Source organism: Somniosus microcephalus, unplaced genomic scaffold (genome assembly GCF_052327205.1).
Source record: "Somniosus microcephalus isolate GS21.2 unplaced genomic scaffold, FLI_Smic_1.0 unresolved_chr3, whole genome shotgun sequence".
Taxonomy (NCBI): domain Eukaryota; kingdom Metazoa; phylum Chordata; class Chondrichthyes; order Squaliformes; family Somniosidae; genus Somniosus; species Somniosus microcephalus.
Genome location: NW_028225181.1, coordinates 18,561,338 through 18,578,572, shown reverse-complemented (window position 1 = coordinate 18,578,572; position 17,235 = coordinate 18,561,338).

Genomic DNA, 17,235 nt, shown 5'->3' with positions numbered 1-17,235 from the left:
GAATAGCAAAAAAAGATGTTTACTTATGTGCGATCTACATACCTCCAATAGATTCGCCATATTTCGAAGAGGAGTTATTTGATACTCTCCACATGGAAATCAGCCATTTCCAGGCCCAAGGAAAGGTGATAATATGTGGGGACCTAAATGCAAGGACCGGTTGTGAACCTGACTTCATAGACCCACAGGGAAACAACCATGTGTTTGGCCAGACCCCTTTAGATGTCACACCAGCCATCGCAAATTGGAACAACCTTGATCGTGAAATAAATAAAAGCGGTAGGGAGGTAGTGCAACTCTGCCGAGCCTTAGGCCTGTACATAGTTAATGGTAGGTTCAGAGGGGACTCCCTAGGGAGACTCACATACTCCTCAACTCTTGGGTCTAGTGTGGTGGACTATACAATCACTGACCTGGACCCCTGCGATATCAACGCATTCACTGTCAGGCAGCAATCCCCCCTCTCAGACCATAACCAAATAAATGTGTACCTTAAACTTTCTGCCCAAACTACAGACACAAAAAAGGAACACAGTAAGCTACATAAAATAAACCAGACATACAGATGGGCCCCAGACAGTGGAGATAAATTCATCACAGCACTAAATTCACCTGATCTCACAAGTAAAATTTCAAAATTTAAAGAAAATCTATATGAGATCACCAGAGATGGTGTAAACACGGCCATAGAGGATATAAATATGATCTTCCATGAGGCAGCTGTAAAAGCCGACCTCGTGAAACAGAAGAGGAAGCATCACAAAAGACAAAATAAAAATATGAAATGGTTTGACCACGAATGCAAAAATGCCAGAAAAGACCTGAGAAAAATATCAAACCAAAAGCATCGGCAACCAAACAATCCGGACCTACGTACTAGATACAATGAAACCCTCAAAAGATATAAACACACCATTAGGAACAAAACACAAAACTATACCCACAAAATACTCGAAGAAATTGAAAACTCCACCAATCCAAAACAATTCTGGGAAATGTGGAATAACCTGAGTACAACACAATTGCAAGCATTACCAATCCAAGATGGCGACATCTGGAGAACACATTTTGAAAACCTCTACAAAGACATCCCAAAAAACAAAACAAACCCAAGTCAACATCAGGTCACAGAAAAACTCCACACATTAGAAGCAACAATTAAAGACAACCAAAACCCTCTAGACTCCCCAATCACATGGAAAGAACTGGCCACAAAAACAAAATCTCTCCACCTAAAGAAAGCCTGTGGCCCAGACAACATCAAAAATGAAATGCTAAAGTTCAGCAATATGGAGATGCAGGGTGCGATACTCAAACTATTCAACATCATATTACGCTCAGGCTGTTTTCCCGATATCTGGTGCCAAGGACTAATCTCCCCCATATATAAAAGTGGAAACAAATCAGACCCAAATAACTACCGCGGCATCTGTGTCAACAGTTGTCTAGGGAAGTTATTCTGCAGTATTCTAAATAGTAGATTACTTGATTTTCTTAACAAACATAATATCCTCAGAAAAAACCAAATAGGCTTTCTTCCAAAACACCGCACCGCCGACCATATCTATACCCTTCACACCCTCATTGAAAAACATAAACACCAAACAAAAAATGGGAAAATATTCGCCTGTTTCATCGACTTCAAGAAAGCCTTTGACTCTATATGGCACGAAGGGCTCTATTATAAACTTCTTCAGTGTGGAATAGGGGGCAAAGTCTATGACCTTATTAAATCAATGTATCTGAAAAACAAATGCGCGGTCAAAATTGGAGACAAACGCACCGATTTCTTCACCCAGAGAAGAGGCGCCCGGCAGGGCTGCAATTTGAGCCCGACCCTGTTCAACATATACATAAATGAATTAGCAGACATGCTGGAGCAAAGCGAGTCACCAGGTCTCCGTCTCCTGGATGGAGAAGTGAAGTCCCTGTTCTATGCGGACGACCTGGTTCTGCTGTCTCCCACAGAACAGGGATTACAGCAACAACTAGACCTACTCGACAAATGCTGCCAAAATTGGGCTCTAACAGTAAATCTAAAGAAAACCAACATCATGATTTTTCAGAAAAGACCCAGATGTCAGGAAAACAAATACCAGTTTACCCTCAGTGATACCACTATAGGACACACTATGAGCTACACCTACCTTGGTCTAACTATTACAGCATCAGGGAGCTTCAGCATAGCAGTGAATGCACTAAAAGAAAAAGCCCGAAGAGCCCTATATGCAAAAAAAGGAAAATTCTACAACATCCAAATCCCAATCAAAATCTGGCTCAAAATTTTTGACAGCATAATCCTGCCCATTGCACTGTACGGTAGTGAAGTATGGGGCCCGCTAAATCACCAAAGCTACACTAAATGGGAAAAACACACAATAGAAGCCCTACATGCAGAATTCTGCCGAAGCATCCTTCGCACCCAAAGAAAAACGCCAACAAATGCATGCAGAGCCGAACTAGGCAGATACCCACTGATAATAAACATCCAAAAACGAGCACTAAACTTCCTAAATCACCTCAAATCTAGCTCCCCAGACACCCTTCATTTCAAAGCCTTTCAGACCCAAGAGCTAAACCCAGAAAAGAGTCCCCTGAGTCAGCTGCTACTGAAACTAAGTACTCAGCCGGACCCTGACCAGCCCCAGACCAACACAGCCGTCCAAACACCAATCCGAGTGAACCAAATCATTAAAAAATGCAAAGAAACCTACCTGGAACATTGGAACAAAATAACCGAAAGCCAAAGCAGATTAGAATGTTACCGGGCCCTAAAAAGAGAATATAAACTGGCAGACTACCTCACGACCATCAGAGACACAAAACAGAGACAGACCCTCACCAGGTACAGCCTAAGCGACCACCAACTGGAAATTGAAAAAGGCAGATACAAGAAATCCTGGCAGCCTAGAGAGAATAGAATATGCGATCAATGTCTGGCTGGCGAGGGTGAAACAGAAATGCATTTCCTCCTAAAATGCGAAAAATTCAACACATCAAGAAACATATTATTCAACAAGCTAAGCCAAACAACCCCAGATTTCAAGGAATTGGATGATCTGTCAAAATTGAGATTAGTCCTAGGAGAAGGAGACAGACCATACCTTGGGGCTAAATATGTAACAACATGTCACAACCTGAGGACTGTTTAAAAGTAAGACTGTTTAAAATTAATATTGAACGTACCAAATGAAGTAGAAAGACTGTTTAAAATTAATATTGTTTAAAAGTAATATTGTATATACCCAACAAATGTCAAATCGATTGACACCTACAGAATGTTGGAAAACTGTACCTTTTTGCAATGTAAGCTTTGGCAATATGGTTCTCTGTAAACTTTCATGCCAATAAAGCATTTGAACTGAACTGAACTGAACTGAGAGATTGGGAGTGTGAGAGAGAGAGAGATTGGGAGTGTGAGAGAGAGAGACTGGGAGTGAGAGAGAGAGAGAGATTGGGAGTGTGAGAGTGAGAGAGAGATTGGGAGTGTGAGAGAGAGAGAGATTGGGAGTGTGAGAGAGAGAGAGAGATTGGGAGTATGAGAGAGAGAGAGATTGGGAGTGAGAGAGAGAGAGAGATTGGGAGTGTGAGAGAGAGAGATTGGGAGTGTGAGAGAGAGAGAGATTGGGAGTGTGAGAGAGAGAGAGATTGGGAGTGAGAGAGAGAGAGATTGGGAGTGTGAGAGAGAGAGATTGGGAGTGTGAGAGAGAGAGAGATTGGGAGTGAGAGAGAGAGAGAGATTGGGAGTGTGAGAGAGAGAGATTGGGAGTGTGAGAGAGAGAGAGATTGGGAGTATGAGAGAGAGAGAGATTGGGAGTGAGAGAGAGAGAGAGATTGGGAGTGTGAGAGAGAGAGATTGGGAGTGTGAGAGAGAGAGAGATTGGGAGTGAGAGAGAGAGAGAGATTGGGAGTGTGAGAGAGAGAGAGATTGGGAGTGTGAGAGAGAGAGAGATTGGGAGTGTGAGAGAGAAACTGGGCCGCCGCGGCCGGTGACCTGGTTGCTTTGGGTCGGGCTCTGGGGCGGGGCTGTTGACGCTGCGGGGAGGTTTTGTGCGCGGCAGCTCCCGGCACGGCCCGCCGCGGCCGGTGTCCTGGTGGCTTTGGGTCGGGCTCTGGGGCGGTGCTGTTGACGCAGCGGGGAAGTTTTGTGCACGGCAGCTCCCGGCTCGGCCCGCCGCGGCCGGTGACCTGGTAGCTTTGGGTCGGGTCTGGGGCGGGGCTGTTGACGCCGCGGGGAAGTTCTGTGCGCGGCGGCTCCCGGCACGGCCCACCGCTCAAGGCCCAGGCATCCCGGGCTGCTAGGCCGCGCCCGGCACCAGCACAGCCGCTCGAAATGGCTGTCAAAGTATGGAAGCCTCCGGGCGAAGGGCAGGTGATCACTTCATTTCCTACTGTTGCTAAATACAATTTAAAACTCAAATAAATTGCTACTTTCCTTAGTTCCCTAACACACAGAAAGTGTGGGAAAAAATCGTGAAACATAGAAACATAGAAGAAAGGAGCAGGAGTAGGCCATTCGGCCCTTCGAGCCTGCTCCGCCATTCAACGAGATCATGGCTGATCATCCAAACCCTAGCACCCGGTCCCTACACCAACAGCCATCCCACCCAAACCCTATTCCCGTAACCCCGTAGCCCCATGTGTTTAATCCCCCCTAACACTAAGGGCCAATTTTTATCATGGCCAATCAACCTAACCCGCACATCTTTGGACTGTGGGAGGAAACCGGAGCACCCGGAGGAAACCCACGCAAACACGGGGAGAATGTGCAAACTCCACACAGACAGTCACCCGAGGCTGGATTTGAACCCGGGTCCCTGGCGCTGTGAGGCAACAGTGCTAACACTATGCCACCGTGCTGCCCGTGAAGAATCGAGATGGCGGCCACTCACCTCGGTTCAGAAGGATAAGGCCCGCCCACACATGCACCGATTGGTCAACCGTCAGGTCACTGAACTGTAGGATTGGTCAATCGTCAAGTCACTCAACACTCAACTGTAGGATGGCCCGCCTGCACACGCAATGAACCCGCCCCCGTGACGCAGCGATTGGTCAACCATCGGTCAACTGTCAGGTCGCTCGACTGTACGATTAGTCAACTTTCACATCACTCAATGCTAATGAGCAAATGAGCGGAACTTTTCCCATTTAATGAGCGGAATTTTGAACGTTTTTGGGATACCATGGGCACGATTTTTGTCTGACGGAAAAGTAAATATGCCTATGACTGGTCCGTAATCGTAAGCTTTCTTTTGATGTGACGCACGTGTAGGTACGCTCTATAACTTTCGAACGTATAGAGAACGGACAGACAGACAGACAGACAGACAGACAGAAAGACAGACAGACAGACAGACAGACAGAAAGACAGACAGAAGAGGTCTTATTTATATATATATAAGAAATAATTGCTCTTCTGTCTGTCTGTCTGTCTCTCTTCTATACACTCAAAAGTTATAGAGCGTACCTACACTTGTGTTACATCAAAAGAAAGCTTATGATTCCGGAACGGTCATAAGCATATTTACTTTTCCGTCAGACAAAAATTGTGCCGACGGTATCCAAAAAACTTTCAAAAATCCGCTCATTAGCGGTTGACCAATCCTACGGGGGAATTAGCATTGAGTGACTATGATGTCGAAGAGCTGCTATGATGTTGGAGCAGTTTTTGTGCTGTCATAAAGAAATCAATGCTTTCACTGTGCTCTCCCTATCTCTTTAGAAACATAGAAACATAGAAAAATAGAAGCAGGAGTAGGCCATTCGGCCCTTCGAGCCTGCTCTGCCATTCAGTATAATCATGGCTGATCCTCTATCTCAATACCATATTCCCGCTCTCTCCCCAAACCACTTGATGCCGTTTGTGTCTAGAAATCTAACTATCTCCTTCTGTGGTAGAGAATTCCATAGGTTCACCACCCTCTGAGTGAAGAAATTTCTTCTCATCTCAGTCCTAAATGTCCCAAATATCCTGGGACTGTGACCCCTCGTTGTAGACCCCCAGCCAGGGGAAACATCCTCCAGTCTGTCTGCCCTGTCAGAATTTTATACGTTTCAATGAGATCCCCTCTCATTCATCTAAACTCTAGTGAATACAGGCCTATTCGACCCAACCTCTCCTCATACGACAGTCCTGCCATCCCAGGAATCAGTCTGGTGAACCTTCGCTGCACTCCCTCTATGGCAAGTTCATCCTTTCTTAGGTAAGGAGACCAAAACTGCACACAGTACTCCAGGTGTGGTCTCACCAAGGCCCTGTATAACTGTAGTAAGGCATCCTTGCTCCTGTACTCAAATCCTCTTGCAATGAAGGCCAACATACCATTTGCCTTCCTAACTGCTTGCTGCACCTGCATGTTTGCTTTCAGTGACTGGTGTACAAGTACACCCAGGTCCCTTTGTACATCAACATTTCCCAATCTATCACCATTTAAATAATACTCTGCCTTTCTGTTTTTTCTACCGAAGTGGATAACTTCACATTTATCCACATTATACTGCATCTGTCATGTATTTGCCCACTCACTCAACTTGTCTAAATTGCCTTGAAGCCTCTTTGCATCCCCCTCACAACTCCACCTAGTTCCATGTCATCAGCAAACGTGGAAATATTACATTTGGTTCCCTCAACCAAATCATTGATATATTTTGTGAATAGCTGGGGCCCAAGCACTGATCCCTGCAGTATCCCACTAGTCACCGCCTGCCAACTAGAAAAAGAACCATTTATTCCTACTCTCTGTTTCCTGTCTGTTAACCAATTTTTAATCCATGCCAGTATACTACCCCCAATCCCATGAGCTTTAATTTTGCACACTAACCTCTTATGTGGGACTTTAAGCAAAGGCCTCTCTCTCTGTCTCCCAGTCTCTCTCTCTCTGTCTCCCAGCCTCTCTATCTCTTCCCCCAGTCTCTCTCTCTCTCTCTCTCCCCCAGTTTCTCTCTCTCCCCCCTCAGTCTCTCTCTCTTCTCTCTCTCTATCTCCCAGTCTCTCTCTTTCCCCCAGTCTCCCAGTCTCTCTCTCTCCTCCAGACTCTGGTCTATAGGGAATTATAGACCAGTAAGCCTTACATCGGTTGTGGGCAAAATGCTAGAGTCCATTATTAAGGATAAAATAGCGGAGCACTTGACAAATGGGGAAAGGATCGGACAGAGTCAACATGGATTTACAAAGGGTAAATCGTGTTTGACTAATCTGCTGGAATTTTTTGAGGAAGTAACTGGTAAAATAGATGGGGGAGAGCCAGTGGATGTGGTGTACCTTGACTTCCAGAAAGCCTTCGATAAGGTTCCACACAAAAGATTGTCATGCAAAATTAAGGCTCATGGGATTGGGGGCAAAGTATTAACGTGGATAGAGAACTGGCTGGCGGATAGAAAACAGAGAGTTGGAATAAACGGCTCGTTTTCAGAGTGGCAGGCAGTGACCAGCGGGGTGCCGCAAGGATCTGTCCTGGGACCCCAGCTGTTCACAATATATATAAATGATCTGGATCAGGGAATTGGATGCAATATTTCCAAATTCGCTGACGACACTAAACTAGGAGGAGGGGTGGGCTCTGATGAGGATGTCAGGAGGCTACAGTGCGATTTGGACAGGTTGGGGGAATGGGCGGATACGTGGCAGATGCACTATAATGTGGATAAATGCGAGGTTATCCACTTTGGGGGTAAAAACAGGAGGGTAGATTATTCTCTAAATGGCAATAGATTGGGAGATGGGGAAGTGCAGAGGGACCTGGGTGTTCTTGTGCACCAGTCACTGAAGGAGAGCATGCAGGTGCAACAGGCGATTAAGAAGGCAAATGGTATGTTGGCCTTCATATCAAGGGGGTTCGAGTATAGGAATAGGGATACCTTACTACAGCTGTACAAGGTGCTGGTGAGACCGCATCTGGAGTATTGTGTACAGTTTTGGTCGCCCCATCTGCGGAAGGATGTTCTTGCCATGGAAAGAGTGCAACGGCGATTCACCAGGCTGATACCTGGAATGGCGGGAATGACCTACGAAGAGAGATTAAATAGTTTGGGCTTGTACTCACTGGAGTTTAGAAGATTGAGAGGGGATCTCATCGAAACATATAAAATTATGGCAGGCCTGGACAGGCTGAATTCAGAGAGAATGTTTCCAATGGCCAGGGAGCACAGAACCAGGGGCCACAGTCTAAAAATAGCGGGCAAATCATTTAAAACAGAGATGAGGAAGAATTTCTTCACTCAAAGAGTGGTGAGCCTGTGGAATTCCCTGCCACAGAGGGCTGTGAAGGCTAATTCAATAAATATTTTCAAGAGAGAATTGGATATATTTCTGAAGGCTAAGGGGATTAAGGGTTACGGAGAAAAGGCGGGGACGGGGTACTGAACTGGTAAGATCAGCTATGATCTCAGACGAGGATCAGCCATGATCTCATTGAATGGCGGAGCAGGCTCGAAGGGCCGAATGGCCTACTCCTGTTCCTATCTCTATGTCTCTATGTTACTATGTTACTCTCCTTCCTCCAGTCTCTCTCTCCCAGTCTCTCTCTCTCTCCATCTCTCTCTCTCCTCCAGTCTCTCTCTCCTCCAGTCTCTATCTCTCTCTCCCAGTCTCTCTCTCTCTCTCCCCCGTCTCTCTCCCCAGTCTCTCTCCTCTCTCTCCCCAGTCTCTCTCTATCTCTCCCTAGTCTCTCTCCTCTCTCTCCCCCCAGTCTCTCTACTCTCTCTCTCTCTCCCGTCTCTCTCTCTCCCCCAGTCTCTCTCTCTCCCCGAGTCGCTCTCTCTCTCCCCCCTCAGTCTCTCTCTCTCTATCTCCCCAGTCTCTCTCTCTCTCTCTCTCCCCATCTCTCTCTCTCCCCCTCAGTCGCTCTGTCTCTCCCCCCAGTCTCTCTCTCTCTCCCAGTCTCTCTCTCTCCCCCCAGTCTCTCTCTCTCTCCTCCAGTCTCTCTCTCCCCCAGTCTCTCTCTCCCCCCAGTCTCTCTCTCTCTCTGCCCCACTCTCTCCCTCTCCCCCCAGTCTCTCTCTCTCTCTCCCCCACTCTCTCCCTCTCCCTCCACTCTCTCCCTCTCCCCCCAAGTCTCTCTCTCTCCCCCCAGTTTCTCTCTCTCTCCTCCAGTCTCTCTCTCCCCCAGTCTCTCTCTCCCCCCAATCTCTCTCTCTCTCCCCGTCTCTTTATCTCTCTCTCTGTCTCCCAGTCTCTCTCTCTCTCCCCCCCACCCCCCACACCCCCGGTCTCTCTCTCTCTCCCTATTACGTCCGTGAATGATTGAGACACGGACAGCAGGAGTTGAACAAAATAAGTCTTTACTGATGGAAGTCAATAGTGAAACTGAAAACAACAGAGGCTCACTAGCGCCTTTTATGCAGGGGCGGTCACTGCCGGTACTGCAGTCTGAGACCAGTTTTTCTCTTAAAGGTACATACACAACAATTCCTCCCCTTTTAGATAAACAGTACATAACATTCATTTAACAACTAAATGATAACTAATTACAATCACAATTATGGTTGCTAGATACATTGGTTAAGTTTAAGCAATTATAAGTTCAGTCTTTGAGGAGGCTTCCTGATTCTGTCTGGACAATGCCTCTTTGGGGTATCAGGTTCTTCTGGCAATGTTGAGTCGGGATCAATGTCGTTGTTTGGTTCATCTGCTTCCAATATTACCAGTTCTGTGGTAGCTGCAATTGGAACATCGATTTCATTACCAGGTGTATCAGATTGTGGTGTGGAGTTGACGTTTTCCAGTGACTCTAGAATCTGGTCAGCATGGCGTCTTACAATGCTCTCCCCAACGTCCACGGTATACATGAGAGGTCCTTGTCGTGTACAAATCATTCCTGGCAGCCATTTCTCAGTGCGGTAGTCCCGGGCCAAAACTGGTTGACCTATCTTAAAACTCCTGGTCGGCCTTTCATTCATATTCTGAAACTGCCTGTTCTCCACATCTCTTCGGACGTTTGGCTTAATCAAATCCAAGCGGCATCGTAGTCTTCGATTGAAAAACATCATAGCTGGTGTTTGGTTGGTAACCGCATGTGTCGCATTCCAGTAGGCAAACAAGAAGTTGTCCACCTTGTGTTGTAGGGGTATATCTTCATTACACATTGCCTTGATAGCCTTCTTGAATGTTTGGACAAACCTCTCGGCCAATCCATTAGTGGCTGGATGATATGGGGCAGATGTGTAATGCTTAACACCATTGTTCTTTAAGAACCTCCGGAACTCTTCAGACACAACTGTGGTCCATTGTCAGAGCAAATCTGTTCAGGCAGCCCATTCCTGGCGAACATGGTTCGTAAAACTGTGATAGTTTTTTCCGTGGTGGTTGAGGACATTTTTATTACCTCTGGCCAATTTGAATGTGCATGCACCGCAATTAAAAACATCGAGTCCATGAAGGGACCAGCAAAATCAATGTGCACCCTTTGCCATGGAGATGAGGGCCACTCCCATGGATGCAGAGAAGCTTGTGGTGGGGCGTTTTGGACCTTCTGGCATCCTGCACAGCTCTTGGTCATCTCTTCGATTTCTCTATCGATTCCCGGCCACCACACAAACGCTCTGGCTAAGTTCTTCATTTTTACCCCACCCAGATGACCCTCATGAAGCTCATTGAGCACTCTATCCGTCAACTTAGGTGGAATTACTACTCTGGATCCACACATCAAGGTTCCTGTGCACACTGACAGCTGTTCTCTTCTCGGCGAGAATGCTGGCAGCAGTGGTTCGCCATGTGCTGGCCATCCCTTCACCGTTAAATCATAGACCTGTGATAGTGTCGGGTCATTCCGTGCTTCCTTTTCTATGTTTGCATTCGTCACAGGGAGACATTCGACTATGGTCGAGTGGAATAACTCCATTGGATCCACTGCAAGGTCTTCTTCTTCCACCGTCGGCAATGGTAGGCATGACAATCCATCAGCATTTCCATGCTGTTTAGTTCCTTTGTACTCGATGTCATATTGGTGTGCCCCTAGGAAAAGGGACCATCTCTGCAGCCGTTGTGCTGTCATTATTGGTACGCCCTTCTGAGGGTTGAAAATGGAGACAAGAGGTTGATGATCGGTTAGTAGAGTAAATTTTTGACCGTGCAGGTAGTGATTGAACTTTTTCACCCCCCACACTAGGCTGAGGGCCTCTCTGTCAATCTGGGCGTAGTTACGCTCGGCAGAAGTTAACGAGCGTGACGCAAAAGCTTTCGGCCTCTCTAAACCATCAAGGAATTTATGTGACAGTACCACCCCAATGCCGTATGGAGACGCATCACACGCCAGTCTGATCGGCAGTGCTGGGTTGTAGTGAGCCAATACTTCCCTTGAAGTGATTAAGTCCTTACTCTTCTGAAAGGCCCGCTTACAATCATCGCTCCATTTCCATGCTACCCCCGTTCATAGCAGGGCGTTCAGTGGGTGCAGAATTGTCGAGAAATTCGGCAAAAACTTATGGTAGTAATTCACCAATCTGAGGAATGACCTCAGTTGCGACACATTTTCAAGTGCTGGGGCCTTAACAACCGCTTCAATTTTGTCAGGGGACTTATGTAACCCCTTTTCATCAATCACGTGGCCACAATACGATATCTGTTTCTTAAAAAATTCGCACTTGGGGCGGTTGGCTCGCAGCCCATGTTCCCGTAGTCTAGTGAGCACCTGTTCTAGGTTGTTAAGGTGTTCACTGTCATCTTCACCTGTCACAAGGATGTCGTCCAAGTAACACTGAGTCCCCGGAATCCCTTGCAGGACTTGTTCCATCGCTCTTTGTCTTATCGCAGGACCCGATGCTACTCCGAATACCAATCGATGATACTGGTAAAGACCTTTGTGAGTGTTTATCGTGAGCTACTTCCTAGAGGACTCTTCAACCTCCATCTGCAAATATGCTTGTGGTACCGGTCTTGCTTTGAAAAACTTGGGAACTGCATTCTCTTCTATTTTTATCGAGGCGGTTACGCCTTTAAGCGTGCCCAGTTCTTGTTGAAATACCTCTTTGGCGTTAGCTAAGATTGTTGACAATCGTCCAGGAGTGACGTCTTCATCTTTTTTACCGTCCACCATCATTGCATGAATGGAGTGCCAATCTAAGTTTGTCTTCCTGATCCATTCCCGTCCCAATAACGGTGGTCCACCATTTGGCAGTATGTAGAGATACAATTTCCGTATTTTCTTGCCGTTGTATTCGACAGGCACCCTTATTTTTCCTCTGGGATATACTTTTTGCCCCGTATATGTCGTCAAGATGATGGATGTCTCTCTCAAGGGTATGTGTGAAAATAGCCGCTCGTAGTCTCGTCGATTCATGACGGTTAGCGCTGATCCTGTATCCAATTCCATTTTAACTTGGGACCCTGCTATCGTGAGGGTGACCCAAATGGTTCGGTGATCCTCTTTTGCGATTACATTGTGAAGTTTGAGACAGCTTAGTCTCCTGTTCCCGGATTCACTATCGCTCATCTGGTCTTCGGAACTACTGTCCGTCATCTTTTGTACTTTCTTGTACGGTTCCTTAGTAGCCTTTTTGTTGTTGCTGGTCTTCTTCCCAGACCTGCAAACTCGTGCAATGTGTCCCATCTTCCCACATTGCCTGCATATTTTGTCTTTGGACCAGCAGTCCTTCTGGTCATGGTTAGTTCTGCCGCAGCGATAACATTTTGCAAATCCCCATGTCATTTCGTGGGTGCCGTATTCCTGTGGTTTTTGTTGAATTTCTGCAGCTCCCCTGGCTGCTGCTTCATACGATACTGCCACGCTGAAAGCCTTATCTAGCGTCAGCTCTTTCTCTGAGAGTAGCTTCTTCTGTGTTCCTTCACTCAGGAGTCCACAGACAAATTTGTCCCGTAGGGTATCTGCCAGTCCTGCTCTGAACTGGCAGTGCTTTGATAGCTTGCGTAGTTCCGTAAGGTACTCAGCATTGCTCTCATCTTGATGCTGAGTTCTCCTGTGGAATTTAAATCTTTCTGCTATCAACAGCGGTGCAGGGTTTAGGTGTTCCTGTAGGACAGCAACAATTTCGTTAAAACTCTTTGCCTTCGGTTTGGCTGGAGTAATCAGGTCCTGCAATAGGCCGTACGTTCTAGCGCCCATTAAGTTTAGCAATATCGATGCCTTTTTCTCCTCTGCTATTTCGTTTGCCTCAAAATATACCTCGACTCTTTCCACATACGTGGTCCAGTCCTCTATTGTATTATCAAAAGCAGTGATACAGCCAGTCTTTGGCATCTTGAAAATCTAAAATGGCACCTCCCGCGCTTTGCCTTCTTCCCTGCTGTTGTTAGCGCTGCTTTCCGTGGTTTCTTGTGCGTTTAATATTTCTTTTTTTGTTATTTTCCCGTCGAGGAACAACCCTGTGGGAATCTTGCCTCCCTCTTCACGGGTCTATACGCAGCCTGGCTTCGTAGCACCGGCCGCGCCCTGTGTGCTCCACCCTCTCTCTCTCTTCTTCCCGACAACGCTGCTCGGCCCCGTTGCAAACCACCCGCTCGAGTTCGCGACTGCCGCAGCCCAGGAAGGATCAGTGCACTACCTGCCACGAGCCCGATTAGCTGAAGCACCATCGACAGGAACCAGGCCCCGCTTCCGACAGCTTCTCCAGCAATATTCAACTCCGCTAACACAGGGACGGATGCCCACGGTCGACGCCCGTTTCTACTGCCTCTTACTTTCTATTCTTTCTGGCCTCGACCTCTGCTCACTTCGCTATAGGAATGGATCCCAGGAGGTGGTGCAGACTGTAGGTAGGTTCGTATCTGCTCGTCGCCAGTATTACATCTCTCTCTCCCCCCCAGTCTCTCTCTCGCTCTCTCTCCCCCAGTCTCTCTCTCGCTCTCTCTCCCTCAGTCTCTCTCTCGCTCTCTCTCCCCCAGTCTCTCTCTCGCTCTCTCTCCCCCAGTCGCTCTCTCGCTCTCTCTCCCTCAGTCTCTCTCTCCTCTCTCTCCCGTCCCTCCTCCCCAGTCTCTCCTCTCCTCCCTCAGTCTCTCTCTCTCTCTCTATCTCCCCATTCTCTCTCTCTCTCCCCAGTCTCTCTCCTCTCTCCCCCCCACTCTCTCTACTCTCTCTGTCGCCCCATCTCTCTCTCTCTCCCCAGTCTCTCTCTCTCTACCCTCAGTCTCTCTCTCTCTATCTCCCCAGTCTCTCTCTCTCCCCCAGTCTCTCCCTCTCTCTCTCCCCGTCTCTCTCTCTCCCCCTCAGCGTTCTCTTTCTCCCCCTCAGTCTCTCTCTCTCTCTCTCTCTATCTCCCCATTCTCTCTCTCTCTCCCCAGTCTCTCTTCTCTCTCCCGCCCAGTCTCTCTACTCTCTCTCTCTCCCGTCTCTCTCTCTCTCCCCAGTCTCTCCCCTCAGTCACTATCTCCCTCCCCTCAGTCTCTCTCTCTATATCTCCCAAGTCTCTCTCTCTCTCCCTCTCTCCCCCAGCCTCTCTACTCTTTCTCTCTCCCCGTCTCTCTCTCCCCCAGCTCTCTCTCTCCTTCCCTCTCTGTGTCTCTCTCTCCTTCCCTCTCTCTCTCTCTCCTTCCTCTCCCTCCCCTCTCTCCCTCCCTCTCTCCCCCTCCCCTCTCCTCCCTCCCCCCACCTTCTCCCCCTTCCCTACCCCCCTTCCTACCCCCCTTCCCTCCCTCCCCTTCCCCTCTCCACCCTCTGCTCCCCCTCCCCCTTCCCTCCTCCCCCTCCCCCCTTCCCCCTGCCCCTCCTCCCCCCTTCCTCCCCCTTCCCCTTCCTCCCCCTTCCCCTTCCCCCAGTCGCTCTGTATCTTCCCCCAGTCTCTCGCTCTCTCTCTCTTCCCCCCAGTCTCTCGCTCTCTCTCTTCCCCCAGTCTCTCGCTCTCCTCTCTTCCCCAGTCTCTCACTCTCTCTCTTCCCCCAGTCTCTCTCTCTCTCTTCCCCCCAGTCGCTCTCTCTCTTCCCCCAGTCGCTCTCTCTCTTCCCCCAGTCGCTCTCTCTCTTCCCCCCAGTCGCTCTCTCTCTTCCCCCAGTCGCTCTCTCTCTTCCCCCCCAGTCGCTCTCTCTCTTCCCCCCAGTCGCTCTCTCTCATCCCCCCAGTCACTCTCTCTCTTCACCACCATCAACATCTTCACGGACAACGTGGACCAGAGCTGAACTGGAGCAGCCAAATCACACTGCCCAGAAATTCGGTTCGCAGCCCACCCGCAGGCTGAGGGCTGAGATTTGGAAAATACACCGCCTGGACGGAGGGCTCCCGGGAGGCGCAGAATTCATTGCTGTGCCTCTTCAAACTGCCGGTGTACAGGGCACGCGTATCCCAGGGGCGCAGGTAGTTCGCAGCATCCTGGGATCACGTGGGCCATGGCGAGCCAATCAGAGCAGGGAATCTCCATAGATTTGACAGGGAAGACCTGTCAAATCAATGAATCGAGATCAGTCCAAAACATAAGTAAAACCTCAAATAATTTTTTTTTTAATCACATTTTTAAAATGACTATAAATTACATATTAACCATTTTAAACAAAAATTTAAATTTTGAAAAACATAATTAATGTTTTTCAACAGGCTAAAAATAAGCTTACCTTTAAAGTATTTTAAAAATGATAAATCAGTGGGAAAAATTGTTTTTTTTTTACTTTCTTCACCTCTTAGCCTGGTAAAAGCAGGCCTTGCGCCTGCTTTTCCAGGCACAGCTGGTTCAGACTTACCTGGACTGGAGCAACTGTGGAAAAAAATGAAGTTTCAGCCGTATGCGCTGCCTATCCGGCGTAGCGGTTTGATCTGTGAAGCCCTTTCTTCAGAGAACGGAAGTTCCGGTTTCCAGCACAGTGCACGCCTAAAACCGGCACTTACATTGGCCCTATGGGTGAGTGCACAGCGCGTACACACCCATAGGGAACGGAATTTATGGGCCTCTGTGTCTACAATAGCAAGGTAAAGGTTGGGTACACTGTGACAAGTGACTCTACAACAAGTAGCTCACCTCCTGACCCCTCAAAGCCTCTCTCCCATCTGCAAGGCACAAGTAAGGAGTGTGATGGAATACTCTCCACTTGCCTGGATGAGTGCAGCTCCAACAACACTCAAGAAGCTCGACACCATACAGGACAAAGCAGTCCGCTTGATTGGCACCCCATCCACCACCTTAAACATTCACTCCCTCCACCACTGGCGCACCGTGGCTGCAGTGTGTACCATCTACAAGATGCACTGCAGCAACTCGCCAAGCCTTCTTCGGCAGCACCTCCCAAACCCATGACCTCTACCACCTAGAAGGACAAGGGCAGCAGGCACATGGGAACACCACCACCTCCAAGTTCCCCTCCAAGTCACATACCATCCTGACTTAGAAGTATGTCGCCGATCCTTCATCGTCGCTGGGTCAAAATCCTGGAACTCCCTACCTAACAGCACTGTGGGAGTACCTTCACCACACCGACTGCAGCGGTTGAAGTAGGTGGCTCACCACCACTTTCTCAAGGGCAATTAGGGATGGGCAATAAATGCTGGCCTTGCCAGCGACGCCCACATCCCAGAAACGAATAAAAAAACAATCTGATTAGCTGCTGAACTGGAAGTAGTCAAAGGCAGTTTGTGTGCCTTAGCTTTGCTTGCTCCTTTCACCATCTGAACAGGACTAATGGAATTATGGCCACCCTGAAAGCTCCAATAAGTGGCAACATCTGTAGTGGAAAGATTCTGGTATGTATTAAAGTTCATTTAGATAAGAAGTGGTTCAATGCAGTTTTGTCCAAAATGTGCAAACTGGCTAAAATATTTGGTAGGTTTTGATTCTTTCCTTGGTAAATCTGTATATGATTCACTTTCCCTCCATTGCTACACACTTGACTTTATTTCCAATATTTGCTTTTCTGTTTTGATAGCCGGTTCCCAGGCAGCTGAGGATGCCTCTCAGCGTTGCAATAGTTCATCTGACTGATGTAACTACTTCTTCTACTTTAAAATCTATGAACTACCCTAAAAAGATGAGAAGGGTCAGGGTTACAACAGCTGGAAGCTCCAAAAACTTAGTGAAACCAAAGGTGAGAAAAGTAAGTGCTTGAGCCTTGTTGGAAACTCCATTGTGATATATGTTGATAGTATACAATGCAGAGGGATGTCATTCAGTAGAGCTGTTATGTTTTCTAGGAGCTAAGGATATAGATATCAATCTGAATTGTTTGTTGAAGGGAAGGTAAGGGGACTGATTCGTAACTATTGTGCCGATTTGCCCAGCGCAAATGGGGTGGGTTTTTAAATTGGCAATCAGGGGGTTCGCATTCCCGCCCAGTAACATTTAAATCAAGGATATTTCAGGCACAAG